A 13,738-nucleotide genomic window follows, 5' to 3' on the forward strand; every position below is an offset into this window, starting at 1 on the left:
TTTTTTTTTTTTTTTTTAACATATAATGTATTATTTGTTTCAGAGGTCTCGGTCTTTTGGCTAAGATCAAGTGCAGTATCTATTCTTATCAGTTTAATATCTGATATGTCCTCTATCTGAGGACAATATATTAAATGGGTTTTTGGAGCCGAGAGATGGACTAGGAGCTTGCTCCGTGCACTCAGCGCATGGACCTGATATTGCCAGTACTTTAACAGAGTGTCTTAAAACTGGTAAGACTTAACTGGGATGCTGATTCTCTTACCTCTGCTTGAGTGGCAGCAGCCTGATTGTCAGCTTTGGTTCTTGCATCTGGACTGTGCTTTCATGGAATGTTTTGAACTGAAAAGAAACCCTTTCATCATCTCTTACAATCTTTTCATTTCAAAGATGAGAAAACTGAGTCCCACAGAGTTCAAATTACTTAACCGAAGAGCACACAGTTAATATCAATGCCTCAGTTTGATCATCATTTTCTTTTTTTTTTTAATCCTCATTTTCTTGGTTCAGGGCTCCTTCAACTGTATCACACTGCTTAAAAATTATTACTACTATTTAATTTTTTCATGGTAAAAGATGCAAAACATAGGGGCACCTGGGTGGCTCAGTCGTTAAGCGTCTGCCTTCGGCTCAGGTCATGATCTCAGGGTCCTGGGATCGAGCCCCACATCGGGCTCCCTGCTCGGTGGGAAGCCTGCTTCTCCCTCTCCCACTCCCCCCGCTTGTGTTCCCTATCTCGCTGTGTCTGTGTCAAATAAATAAATAAAATCTTTAAAAAAAAAAAAAGATGCAAAACATAAAATTTACCATTTTAACCATTTTAAGTGTATAATTCAATGGCATTAAGTATCTTCAGATTGTGCTATCACCCCTGTTCATCTCCATAAATTTTATATTCTGTACCCATTAAAACAATAACTTCCCATTACTCCTTACTTTGAGCTCTTGGTAACTCCTGTTCTACTTTGTATGGATTTGACTATTCTGGGTACCTCATGTAAGTTAAATCATTCAATATTTGTCCTTTTGTGTCTGGCTTATTTCATTCACTTAGCATAAAGTTTTCAAGATTCATCCATGCTGTAGCATATGTGAGAATTTTTTCTTCCCTCCCTCACTTACTCTTTCCTTCCCTCCCCTCCTTCCCTCCCTCTCTCTCTTCCTTTCTTTCCTTCCTAATTCATTCCATTTTAAGATTGAAAAATTCCATTGTATGTATATGCTTTGTTTATTCGTTCAACCATCAGTGGACATTTGGGTTGTTTCCACCTTTTAGCAATTGAAAATGGTGCTTTGAACATGGGTGTACAAATATTTGTTTGAGTACCTGTTTTCAGTTCTTTTGGGTATATACCTAGAGGCGGAATTGCTGGGTCATATGATAATTCTGTGTTTAATTTTATGAGAAACTGCCACTATGTTTCCCACAGTGGCTATACCATTTTACATTCTCACTAACAATGCACAAGGGTTCCAATTTCTCTATATCTTTACCAACACTTGTTATTTTAGGTTTTTTGATAATAGTCATCCTAAAGAATATGAAATGGTATTTCATGGTAGTTTTGATTCGTATTTCTCTAACAGTTAGTGATGTTAAGCATCTTTTCAATTGCTTATTGATCATTTGTATATCTTCTTTGGGGGAATATATATTCAAGTTCTTTTCTCATATTTAAATTGGATTATTTTTGTTGTTGAGTTGTATGTGTTCCTTATGAATTCTGCATACTAAATTTTTATTGTATATGTGATTTGCAAGTTTTTCTCCAACTCTATGGGAAAATGTTTTTTAATGTTAAGATTCTGTCTTAATATAACTCCCAAGCCAGAAGCTTAGTTTACGTCTTTTATTAAATCTTTTGCTTTTTGTTTTAAAAAGTTATTATTTACATTTGACACAGTTTTTCTTAAAAATTGATATAACTTGAGCATGTAAAAAGTGATCAATTGCGTCTTTGGAATAGCTGTACTTTGGGGAAGAGGAGAAAGATAAATTAGACTTCTTGGGCTTGTTTGCAAGTTTATCTTCACAGTAGATTTTGCTCTTAACATTTACAGGGATAGCTAACTTAGATTGTTTTTCTGCAGAAAGATTTTATAACTTTCTACAGTAAAGGGAGATCTTTTCTTGATTGTCTTCTCTTAAAAAAACATGTTTTAAAGATAGTTAACAGTTAATTTCTTAAAAAGTTACAGTGCTTGACAGTCTATACGTTATAGACAAGTTTAATAATACTGAATAGAATGAAAATCAAAGTAAATGAAGATTAAAGATTAAAGCAAATGAGTTTTCACCTGGTTATTCAGGATAGGCTTTAGGAGGACTGGGTTTCAGAACCAGTAGGAAGATTGGGATCTTCGTCCCTATTTTAAAATGAAATCGGAGGGAGAGATGAACCATGAGAGACTATGGACTCTGATAAACAATTTGAGGGTTTTAGAGGGGAGGAAGGTGGAGGGATGGGTTAGCCTCGTGATGGGTATTAAGGAGGGCACGTACTGCATGGAGCACTGGGTGTTATACGAAAACAATGAGTCGTGGATCACTACATCAAAAACTAATGATGTATTGTATGGTGACTAACATAACATAATAAATAAATAAAAATAAATATAAGAAAAAATAAAGTGAGTTTGTAAACACCTCATGATTCCCATACATCTGGGCTGACATATATGTGTATATGTGTGTATATATATGTTGTATGTGTGTGTATATATATGTACATAACGTTTGTCATGTTTTAAAATTCATATGCATACTGGCTTTATCACCTTTTTATTAGCAGCAGTGCTTGTTAATTATTTTAAAGAGGTAATATTAAGGGAATCCAAAATTTTTGTGAGCATTATTCATTAAAAAGATACTATCACAGGCCTTGTGCTCACTGTTATTCTGTTTGAAATCTAAGCGAATACTCTGATTATGAGATTATTTCTCTAATGATAGATGTTAACATTAATTTTAACAATCTGGTAAAAGAGAATGTATTTTAACAAATCCAAGCAGATAAAACACTGTTCTGTGTATGGTCACATAGTTAGACGTTTCAGGGTAGACTGAGATTTATATAAATCCAGCATTGTTTGCTTTTTAGCTCTGTCAGATCCTCTTGAAATTCGGGACATACATTGCTGGTGCAGGTTTCTGCTTTAAATGCAGATGAATCAGGGTTTGATTCATCATCAAAGTAAGATTCAAACTCATCAAAATATGTGAATGACTTCTGAAATCGTGTTTCTACACAATGGCTCTGTAGTTCTTAAGAACATATAGATCTTTTAAAGAAGCTTAGGGCAGTTGAGAATGAGAAATACAGCAATCTTTATTTGTCTTTGGCTCAATTCTTGTTTCCATTTCACATCCAAACTTGAATTTCTGCACATTTAGAAATGGGTAAGCATGATCACAATGAAAATATACTATCCTGATAAATTTCTCCATTAATATCATATGGTAAATTTGATTTGGGAAGTATATAGTACAAACTGTTCTCATACCAACTTTCTCTTTTGATTTGGATAGCTTGTTGAAATAGCCCCCCTCCCCTTCTGTATTACATTAACTCCCTTTGTAGCAAATTAGCTCAGTTTCCATCAAACTTCTGAAAGCAAGTGACTAGGTCTTACTAGTTCTATCTACTGAGGTGTAATAGTTTTATTTGAGCTGTAATCTCAGGTCAGGCATACAACAATGTGGACCACATGCCCGATGGCTCTGTTCATGATACAACTTGGTCTTCTATCTTACGGGATTTTGTGTTGTATGACTTGGGGTACGCTTGCATGGTCTTGTTAACCTAACCGTCTTTCCATTATTAATTAAGCATTTCCTTGCATATTTCTTAGAATTTTCTTTGTTTTGCTCATGCATTCTGTTTTTGTCCTCTACTAACTTTTTCATGATTAATGCTTCTTTTGTATCCTTATCTGGATGATTAAAACAGGGAAGGATGACCATAACAGACAGGGTACATATTTTCTTCAATTTTGTGAACAGTGTTCCCCAGTCAGTTTCAGTTTTTTGTTTTTTAAACTCTAGTGAGTTTTTCCACTGTTTGTCTGCCTTTTTGCACACTTGATACTGTTCTTTGTTCATTCATTCCAGTCTGTTTCACAGATAATGTGATGATTGCCCACTATGTGCCAGATATTCTTCATGGCCCTGGCTAGATTAGAAAAAAATTGGCAAGATACCTGCCCTTATGGGGTCAGTTAAAGGAATTTTAAAATGGGAAAAATTGGTTTAAGAGGCAGTATAGATTGTCTTTTACAATCTAATTATATAAAATTATCCTTTTTGCTGTCTTCAGCCTTGGAAGGAGATTTTTACATAGTTTTTTGTTTGTTTGTTTTTGATCTTAATTCTAGTGTATTTAACATACAGGTATATACATAGCTTTTGATTGCATAATATTTTTGAACTAGTCTATGCTTTTCTATTTAATCTTGTTAGTGATTCCTATTTGAACTGAAAACCGTTTAGTGGTGGAGCAACCAGTAATAGGAGGTAAAATACAAGTTCCTACAGATAAATGAAAATTCATTGAATATGTCAGTTAAATATATCATTGTTTGTTTTCCAGCTTTTTGCAAACATTCTGCAGTTATTTAATGGTTTTGTAGAGTGTACTTGGTAATTCTGGAAAATCGCTTTTCCAAAAATTTGATTTTTTTTTCAGTTGTTATCTTCACATGTATTACAATCTCCAATATTTATAGATGTCAACATATATTAGAGCCTTTGAAATCTATTTGTAAATACACATATTTTAAGTTTGTATCCTTGCATTATACTCTTAATATCCATTTTTATACATTATAATGTATAGTGTGAATAAAACTCAGAAATATGTAAACTCTTTGTAATTAAAAGTTTTTTATTGTAAAGTTTTTAATATGTATAGTCATGAAAAGATAGGTTCTCTTTGATTATAAATTACTGAGATTAATTTTGGGGGGTAGCACTCAAAATGTATCATTACTTTGTAATCAAATCTCCTTCTGATAATTACTTTTTATATTCATTGAGAAATGATTATATCTAATTTGCATATAGTTTATTAAAAACTCATGAACAGAATTATTTTTCAACCTATGTAAGCAAGTAGTATGTGAGAAATTGATGGGGAAGTTTTAATACCAAATTAATATTAATAATAATAGCATATATGTGCCAGGAATAGTGCTAAGAGTCTTATATGCAGTATCTCATTTAATCTTCATAACAACAATATGAGATACTATTTTATTCATTCTGTACATCTCTTTGTCTTATTAATGCTTATGCATACAGTAAATAGTGAAGTTGGAATTCACTTTTAGATCTGAGTCAAGACCCAAAATTAGTAGTTCCTTCTACCATTGATGAGGGAGTATATGGCAAGTTGGCATTAAGTTTGCATCCTAAAGCATCTTTCCATACGAATAGCTTTGCTAACTTGTATTTTTTTTAATAAACAGCTTAATTGAGATGTACTTTATATAGCATAAAATTCACCCATTTCAGGTATGTAATTCAGTGATTTCTAGCACATTAACTGAGTTATGCAACTTTTACCATAAATTCAGTTTTAGAACATTTTTACTGTCCCAGTAAGATCCCTCATGCCCGTTTATGGTTAATCCCCATCTCTGGCCCCAGGTAACCACTTTCTTCATAAATTATCTTTTATGGCATATGAATGGAATCATGCAATATGTGGTATCCTGTGTCTGGCTTCTTTCACTTAGATAAAGTTTTTGAGGTTCATCTTTGACATAGCATGTATCAGTGGCTAACTTGTTTTTTATTCTACATCTGTATGTGGCTTTCCTTAACTGAGTGAAATATATTCAGGCTTGCAAATAACTCTCCATACTCTCAGAGATGTTTAAATTCCAGAGTTGATTAAGGGGTTTTCAAACCATGTTATAGTTGCTGCAGTAACTGTGACTTGGGATGTTCTGAGAATGTCCTTTTGTGTCACTAGCCCCTTCTTCAAACCGGTTTTGTTTTGTTTTGTTTTAAGATTTTATTTATTTCTTTGAGAGAGAGAGGTGTGGGAACATGAGCAGGAGGGACGGGCAGATGGAGAGGGGGAAGCAGGCTTCCCGCTGAGCAGGGAGCCCGACCTGGGGCTCGATCCCAAGGCTCTGGGATCATGACCTGAGCTGAAGGCAGATGCTTAATCCACTGAGCTACCGAGGCGCCCCTAGATATTAGTTGTTTAGTCTCATCATGTTCTTTTTTGGGGAGGAATAATATTTGAAGGTGAATACTTAACTTTTCATACTTATTTCTCAAAATAGTCTTATTTTTATAGAATCCCTGTGAGTTAAGAAAAAAATTGGAAAGCTATTTAGAGGTTTGGCTACACCTGAAAATACTATATAATTATAGCAAGCTTTCATAGTACTTCAGAGTTGTGTAGAATGTGGTTTATAAAGTTCTCTATAATGGATTATTATATGTATTATACCCCTGTTTTCATTAACTTAGTTCTCATTTTAAAAATAGAGTATAATTTAAATATAACAAAGTTCAACAATTTTATGTGTACAGATATATACAGTCAGGTAGCCACCAAATTTCTTTCTTGTCTATTTGCGGTCAGCCCCTTTCTCTCTCCCTACATTGGGTCAAATTTTTGGGGAGGGCACTCAGCTCGTGAAAAAGGGTAATGCCTATCTTGATTCAGGGAATGATGGATTAGCTTGTTAGCTGGCAAACCCACTGTTCCTTGCTTTGTTGTTCCATTCTTCACCCAAACCCATCAGACAACTGATTCTTTCACTAGGGCTTCTGGTATTTCTCTAGCACACTGCTGCCAGAGACTGAGGCTCATAGCATTTTCAGTTGCATAATAAAAGATTTTGTACATAGATTTCATACATTCATAAATGAAAGCATTTGTAATTAATAAAGTCTAGATTCACTTTTATTCTCTATTTCTCAACTCCCCAAAAGAGCCATAAATATAATATATATGGATTTATACAATGAAACTACTCTTTCTGATATAAACAAACTGGTAGTTCAGACTTACTAAATAGTAAGTTTTTACATGTACATACACATTCACATATTTTCATTTCATTGAGTGTCTTTTGCTTAGGTAGGTTTTTTAAAAGCATAGTTTAAAGAGAATAATAAAAATGAAAAAGAGAGGGGCGCCTGGGTGGCTCAGTCAGTTAAGTATCTGCCTTTAGCTCAGGTCATGGTCCCAGAGTCCTGGGATCAAGCCCCAGTGTGGGGCTCCCTGCTCAGCAGGGCGTCTGCTTCTCCCTTTGCCCTTTCCCCTGCCCCTCCTCCTGCTCATGCTCTCTCTCTCCAATAAATAAAATCTTTAAAAAAAAATAGAAAAAGAGATGTAATTTTAACATGTGAGATATCATAGGACTCTATTTTAAGTGACAACAAGCATAATGGTCTAACTCTTTAACAAGGTTAAAACTTTTTAAAAACTTATTTTACTATTGTCTGTGTATTTTAATTTGATTAATTTACGGCCTTGTATTTGTATCAAGGTGAAAATTTGACCTAAATTGCATTTGCAGTCTGAACTACCAGTTTGTTCATATCAGAAAGAGTAGTTTCACTGTTATTTATGGCTCTTTTGGGAGTTGAAAAATAGCGAATAGAAGTGAATCTAGATTTTATTAATTATGAATGTTTTCCACATATGTCATTGATTTTTCTGTAAATTTGTCTTGATTGAATGATTTTTAATAACACATTTTAAAATAAAAAAATACCTCTTAAGTAATCTTTATATGAAGAATAGTCCAGAATCTTAAATTTAATAAAATAACATGATTGGTTCTGAGCATGTTTTCATCAGATGTTCTATTTGTCTCTTTCTTAGCACTAACTTCTAAGTCTCTGCTTGTGCTGTTTTGGGATTTAGTTTGGTTAATTTCAACACTTGGCAATATTTTAGCTACAGTTTTCAATTATGAAATTATAAATCCTGTCATTGTATTACTAATGATTTTATATTTTGCTAATAAAGTACATTTACTTATTTAGAATATTAATGCATTATTGTTTAATATTCCCTTGAAAGAATAATTTTTATGTTAACTCCTCTCAATTTTTATATTTTGTCATGTTGTGGTTCTGATTTTATATAATGTGTTTAAGTAAATGACCAGTTGAAAAATACCTTATTTTATAGTTCTTGAGTATGTGTGTGTGTGGGGGGGAGGATTAAAAAGACATGAAAAACACTACTGTAGGTAAATAACATCTGTCTTTATATCAGAGTTTTCTCTTTGATTTTTCTAAGTAAGTGCATGAAGAGCACGCAACACATGTTAACAACCAGAGAGTGTTGGTCCAATGAGAACAGAAGGTTTTCTTTGATTTTCCTGTTGGAAAACTTGATATTTTCCACATGCAATTTTATGATCAGTTGGGTGTGAAGTTGTATAGGCAAACGTGATTCGTCTCTTGTTAAAAGTTTTAAACTTAGTAAAATAGTTCGTTTAGTGGTACCCAAATGAACATTTATAATTCATTCTTAGATTATTGACTTTAAATTTGATTTTTTTGATATTGGAGAATATTATTACAAGACTTACATCTTTTTCTATGAGAAGAATTATGCTAGCTGTTCCCCCGTATTTGGTTTTGTCTATGTACAACAGCAGGAGAATATTGTCTTGTGACAACATTTTATTCTAGTGACAGTATCTTTGAAATACGTCTGTGTTTCATTATTTTTGGGAACTGAAACTTAAGAGTATATTCAAAAGAATTCTAAGTTATTAGTATATTAAAAGGGAAATGTTTTGGTTAGAAATCACTCAATTTAGCTTAAGGTTTTTTATCATTGCCTCTAAATTTCTTAACTGTGTTTGGTTTAATCTCTTTTTATATATTAATTTGAAATTTAGGAACAAATAATCATATGCAAAAGATCGTATAGTGCATACTTAATGGCAGAAGGTAATCTCTAAGAACAGCATCATAATGCTCTTGTATAGCATTTGTACTTCACTAATTCCACTATATACAGGGATTTATTTGAACCTCACAATAAACAAGTCATCTGTTTTTTATTTTATGGACGTGGAAATGAAGGATTAGGGAAGGTGATATGGTGGATCTAGAGAGATAAGTCCCTGGTTCTAGACATCTTTTAGTCAGTCAGTGATGCAGCCACCAATAATAGCATGTTGGTAACTATTAGCAAGTTCTCAATAATAACTTTGTATTCTTTATTATGATTTATAACTTTAAAAAAATATTGCCAGTTTCCTAGATAAATCTGTTAATACTTAGCTTTTTTCAAGTTTCATCTGATTAATGACTCATTTATTTGTTTTAAAAATAATATTTTGGCACCTATCATGTGAAAACTTGTGTTGTAGACCCTGGAGTCCCATTATGAATAAGATGCAGTCTTCGCTTTTTCTTTCTTGATTATCTAAGTATTTAGAGAGGTGTTTTATTTCTTAAGGTTTCAAGTTTTTAAAAAAATTCTAGTTAATATATAGGATAATATTGGTTTCAGGAGTAGAATTTAGTGATTCACACACTTACGTATAACACCCAGTGCTCATCACAGGCACCCTCCTTATCACCCATCCCCCACTTAGCCCATTCCCCTGCCCACTTCCCCTCCAGCATCCGTCAGTTCTCTATGGTTGAGTCTCTTTTATGGTTTGCCTCCCTCTCTCTTATTTTTTTCTTTCCTCTATGTTCATCTGTTTTGTTTCTTAAATTCCACATATGAGTGAAATCATATATTTGTCTTTCTCTGACTTATTTCCCTTACCATTATACTCTCTAGTTCCATCTACCTCGTTGCGAATGGCAAGATTTCATTCTTTTTGATGGGGTTGAGTAATATTCCATTGTATATATACACCATATCTTCTTTATCCATTCATCTGTCAATGGACACTTGAGCTCTTTCCATATTTTGGTTACTGTGGATAGTGCTGCTATAAACACCGGGGTGCATGTGCCCCTTTGAATCAGTATTTTTGTATCCTTTGGGTAAATACCTAGTAGTGCAATTGCTAGGTTGTAGGGTAGTTCTCTTTTTAACTTTTTGAGGAGCTTTCATACTGTTTTCCAGAGTGCCTGCACCAGTTTGTATTCCCAACAACAGTGTAAGAGGGCTCCCCTATCTCCACATCTTTGTCAACATTTGTTGTTTCCTGTGTTAACTTTACCCATTCTGACAGGTGTGAGGTGATATCTCATTGTAGTTTTGATTTGTATTTCCCTGATGATGAGTGATGTTGAGCATCTTGTCATGGGTCTTAATCACCAGCTAACTCTTATACATCTGTAGCCAGGTTTGTTTGATTGAGTTGTTTTTGGAAGATAATTGTAATTACTTCCTTCTCCAGCCTAAAATACTTTGCTTCTCATAGCTTTTACAGTAAAGATTAAAATCTTTGAAACATTCTGTAATGTCCTCCGTGATCTAGCCCATTCTTGGCTATCTATGTTCATCTGAATAGCTTCCTCCTTAGCCCCTTCCACGTTTTGCCTTTTTCAGTTTCTTTTTTCAGCCAGTTTTTTCGCCATATTGTTTCACTAGTCAATAGCCTAAACAGCTTTTACTTACCCCAAAGGTATTGGAAATTGACACTTTCCTCTGATGAGGTTACATCCCCCTAATATATTCCTTCATGGGATATTGTTTCTGTTTTTCACTGCACTTTTCATAGAAGTGATTTTTACACTGGTTTTGATTATTTGACAGCTTTCCTTTCTTTTTACTTAAACTCCATAAGGACCATCTTTTTCTATAGAGGACATTTATCTTTAAAACCTTGAATCTATTGTAGATAGAAAATAAATACTTACTGACATGCAGCTGGTAATTTCTTCAGTGATTCATTGTTTTTTTTGGTTGTCTGATTGATGAGGTTTTAGATTATAAGTATTTTTGACAACCAAGTCTGTCTCCTGTTTACTTACATAATATGTGTAAAATGTGCTCTTGGCCAAAGGAAAAAAACAGTGACTTTAATTACTGAACTTGAACTAAAATTTTAGTGATTTTTCTAATCAGAATTCTCAAGGTTGTGTTTGAATGTTATTACAAACATAAAATATATTCTATAAACACACTTCCCTTCTCTTTTTTCCTGAGTAGGCATTTGACTTAAGTAGGTGAATTGTTTATATTGAATAACTTGTCTAGGAGATGAGGAGAAAATGAAGGGACATTTTGCTCCTTTTGTATTTTGTTTGCTACCATCCATAGTTCATTGTACAATATTGGACATTGTATATTATAATAATCAGAAATTGATTATATTTTTATCTTAGTGATAAGTTTTACTTTTTCTTTTATTTATTATTTAAATTGAAGTAATAGTTTGGAAATTTGAAAAATGGTAAACTTTTTGTATCTAAATATAACAAGATATAATTTGCATTTTATAGTTATTTGCAAATGCTACAGTCATTGTGATTAAAAAATATAATACTGGTGAGGATGTTGTGAAAGGGGTATTCTGATACACTGCTGATGAATGTGAAACTGGATTCAAACTATTATGAAGCGTGAATTAAAAAGATCACTGTAGAAGTGTGTGTACTAATGTAGAAAGAGCTTATCTCTGAGAATGTCGTTTAGTCATAAAAAGCAGACTATAGACAGACCCGTACACACAACACACACACAAACACACATCCCTTAAATTTTAAGTGTATATGAATGCATAAAATCAAAAGAGGTTTGTAGTTGTGTATGCTAGACTTATAACAAGTAGTTATGTATCGGGGGTGAAGTGGAATCAGAAGAAGGAAAGAGGAGCTTTAGCCTTTCATTTTACCTACTATTTAATTTAAAACAAATTTTTTTTCTTTTCATCGAGTATTGATGTATTGTGTAAGGTAAATAGTCATTGAATACAGAAGTAAATACAAATTTCTGAGCTTTTTAAACTGCTTTATTTCTAAGTTGAGTTAGTGAAGTTTTGTACTCATTTTGTTTTGGAAAAAGTGATCTAATCTTATTTTACTGTACAGGATATGAGTAATAACAAAAATACATTTTTGGAACCAATTTGTAGGTTCAAACTTTGCATTTGGGGACTCTATATAAATCTTTAGATCCAGCTGTTGCTGAGGATATTCTTTCAGTTGCTATGAGGTGTGTTGATTTTAAGAGGATGGCTGTTCCTCAAGTGTACGTATGGCAAGAATTTTACCTATGAACATGAATGGATTGTTTAAGTTAATTCCTTTACATCGAATAGTAAAATCTATTTCCACATTCTTTATTTAATTTTGAAGGTAGAATTTTCTTTAAAGAAATGTCAGATTGGTCCAGAAATTTCATCAGCTCTGTATTATAATTTGTCAGCAGATGGTATAAGCAGAATCTTTTAAAGTATTCATTAATTAGGGCATATTCATTTTCAATCTTTGCTACTACACAATCAAGACCTACTTGTTTCTATTTCCCTAAATTTATCCTGGAGTTTGTCCAAGTTGAGTTTTAATGAGTTGTTTATTCCACTAGTTACATTAGGATTTATTTTTCCCTAGAGGGTAATGTTTGAATTGATAGTTTTTAAACCTATTCTGTAAAGTGAACATATGTTCAGACTAGGACTTCTCTGATATGTGAAATAAGCATTTGTTAAATAATTTTATTTTCACCAATTTAAGTGTTAAAAAGTTGGTTTAGTGATTTTTTTAAGTAATTCCAGAATTTGTTAGATATTTTTCATATGAACTTGAACTTTTTTTAAAGAAATAAAATAAATCTATAGTAGCATAAACCACAAGGAAAATTTTATTGTGCATATTCACTACATTTTAATGAGCCTCCCAAATAGCATAAATAAAGTTGTAAAAGCTATTGATCTGTTAAGAAATTTCTGAAGCAAATGTGGTATGATGTTATGGTTAGACAAATTGGGTCTGATGATATGGATATATGGGAATTTATTATTTTTTTATATTTGCTAACCTACTAGAAATATTTCAGAGTTGACCAAAACAAAAGGGAATGAAACCTCTCTTCATTGATACTATTACACTAACAGATACATTGTGTAACGTACCATCTTTTGCCAAATTATTTTTGAATAGTTCATTTTAGTTCAAATGCTACTGGAGTACTTAGCAGAAGCTTAATAAAATGTACTTTTATTTGTGGTCAGCTACAGCTGGAAAATAAAACCACAAAAACAGGTCCTTCGTGTATGATATAATTTATTTGTTTATTATTGAATTCTGGCTTTTGTACAAAGTGAATTATTTCCTTTGATGTTAAATTGAATCTGAAGGAGAGAATTGCCCCCTACCCTTGGGTATTATTAAATGTAGAATAAATTAATCTTCTGGAATTTGCATAAGTTTAAGTTTTTATTCAAGTCTATGTTACCCGTTTGGGAACCATTTTATGTAACATATGATGGCTTGAAAGTTAGAATACCATATACGGTAGCTTAATTTATTATGAATTAATAAAGCTCACTTGTAAAAAGAATCCCAACTTCAATTTTGCCTTATAAATGATTATTGCTATAGTTATAAGAACATGGCTCTTGCTACACCATAGGACTTTCTATAATGTTTCTAACTGAAGATAGAGTAGCTAATTTAATTGTACATTTTTATATTGTAGGTATTCCAATTTTTTTTTTCTTTACTTACTATCATTCGTACATTTTTTTTGGTCAGGAATTTTGAGAACATAATATAGAGAGAAATACCTCTCTATTTTTAAATGCTTATTAAAATAAAAATGATTTACAAAATGGTTGCAAT

General features: G+C 32.6%; 1 protein-coding gene and 1 non-coding gene across 2 annotated transcripts in view; both read left to right on the forward strand.

The window, feature by feature from the left end:
* VPS13B (vacuolar protein sorting 13 homolog B) overlaps positions 1–13,738 on the forward strand; it is a 743,427-nt gene that overhangs the window by 122,740 nt on the left and 606,949 nt on the right. The window lies entirely within an intron of this gene.
* Positions 44–228, forward strand: LOC115939869 (U2 spliceosomal RNA). The gene has a single exon (XR_014145021.1). It is a non-coding gene; the product is annotated as a U2 spliceosomal RNA (small nuclear RNA).

This window comes from Leptonychotes weddellii, chromosome 4, assembly GCF_054177405.1.
Source record: "Leptonychotes weddellii isolate Sample4059 chromosome 4, ASM5417740v2, whole genome shotgun sequence".
In the NCBI taxonomy this organism is placed as follows: domain Eukaryota; kingdom Metazoa; phylum Chordata; class Mammalia; order Carnivora; family Phocidae; genus Leptonychotes; species Leptonychotes weddellii.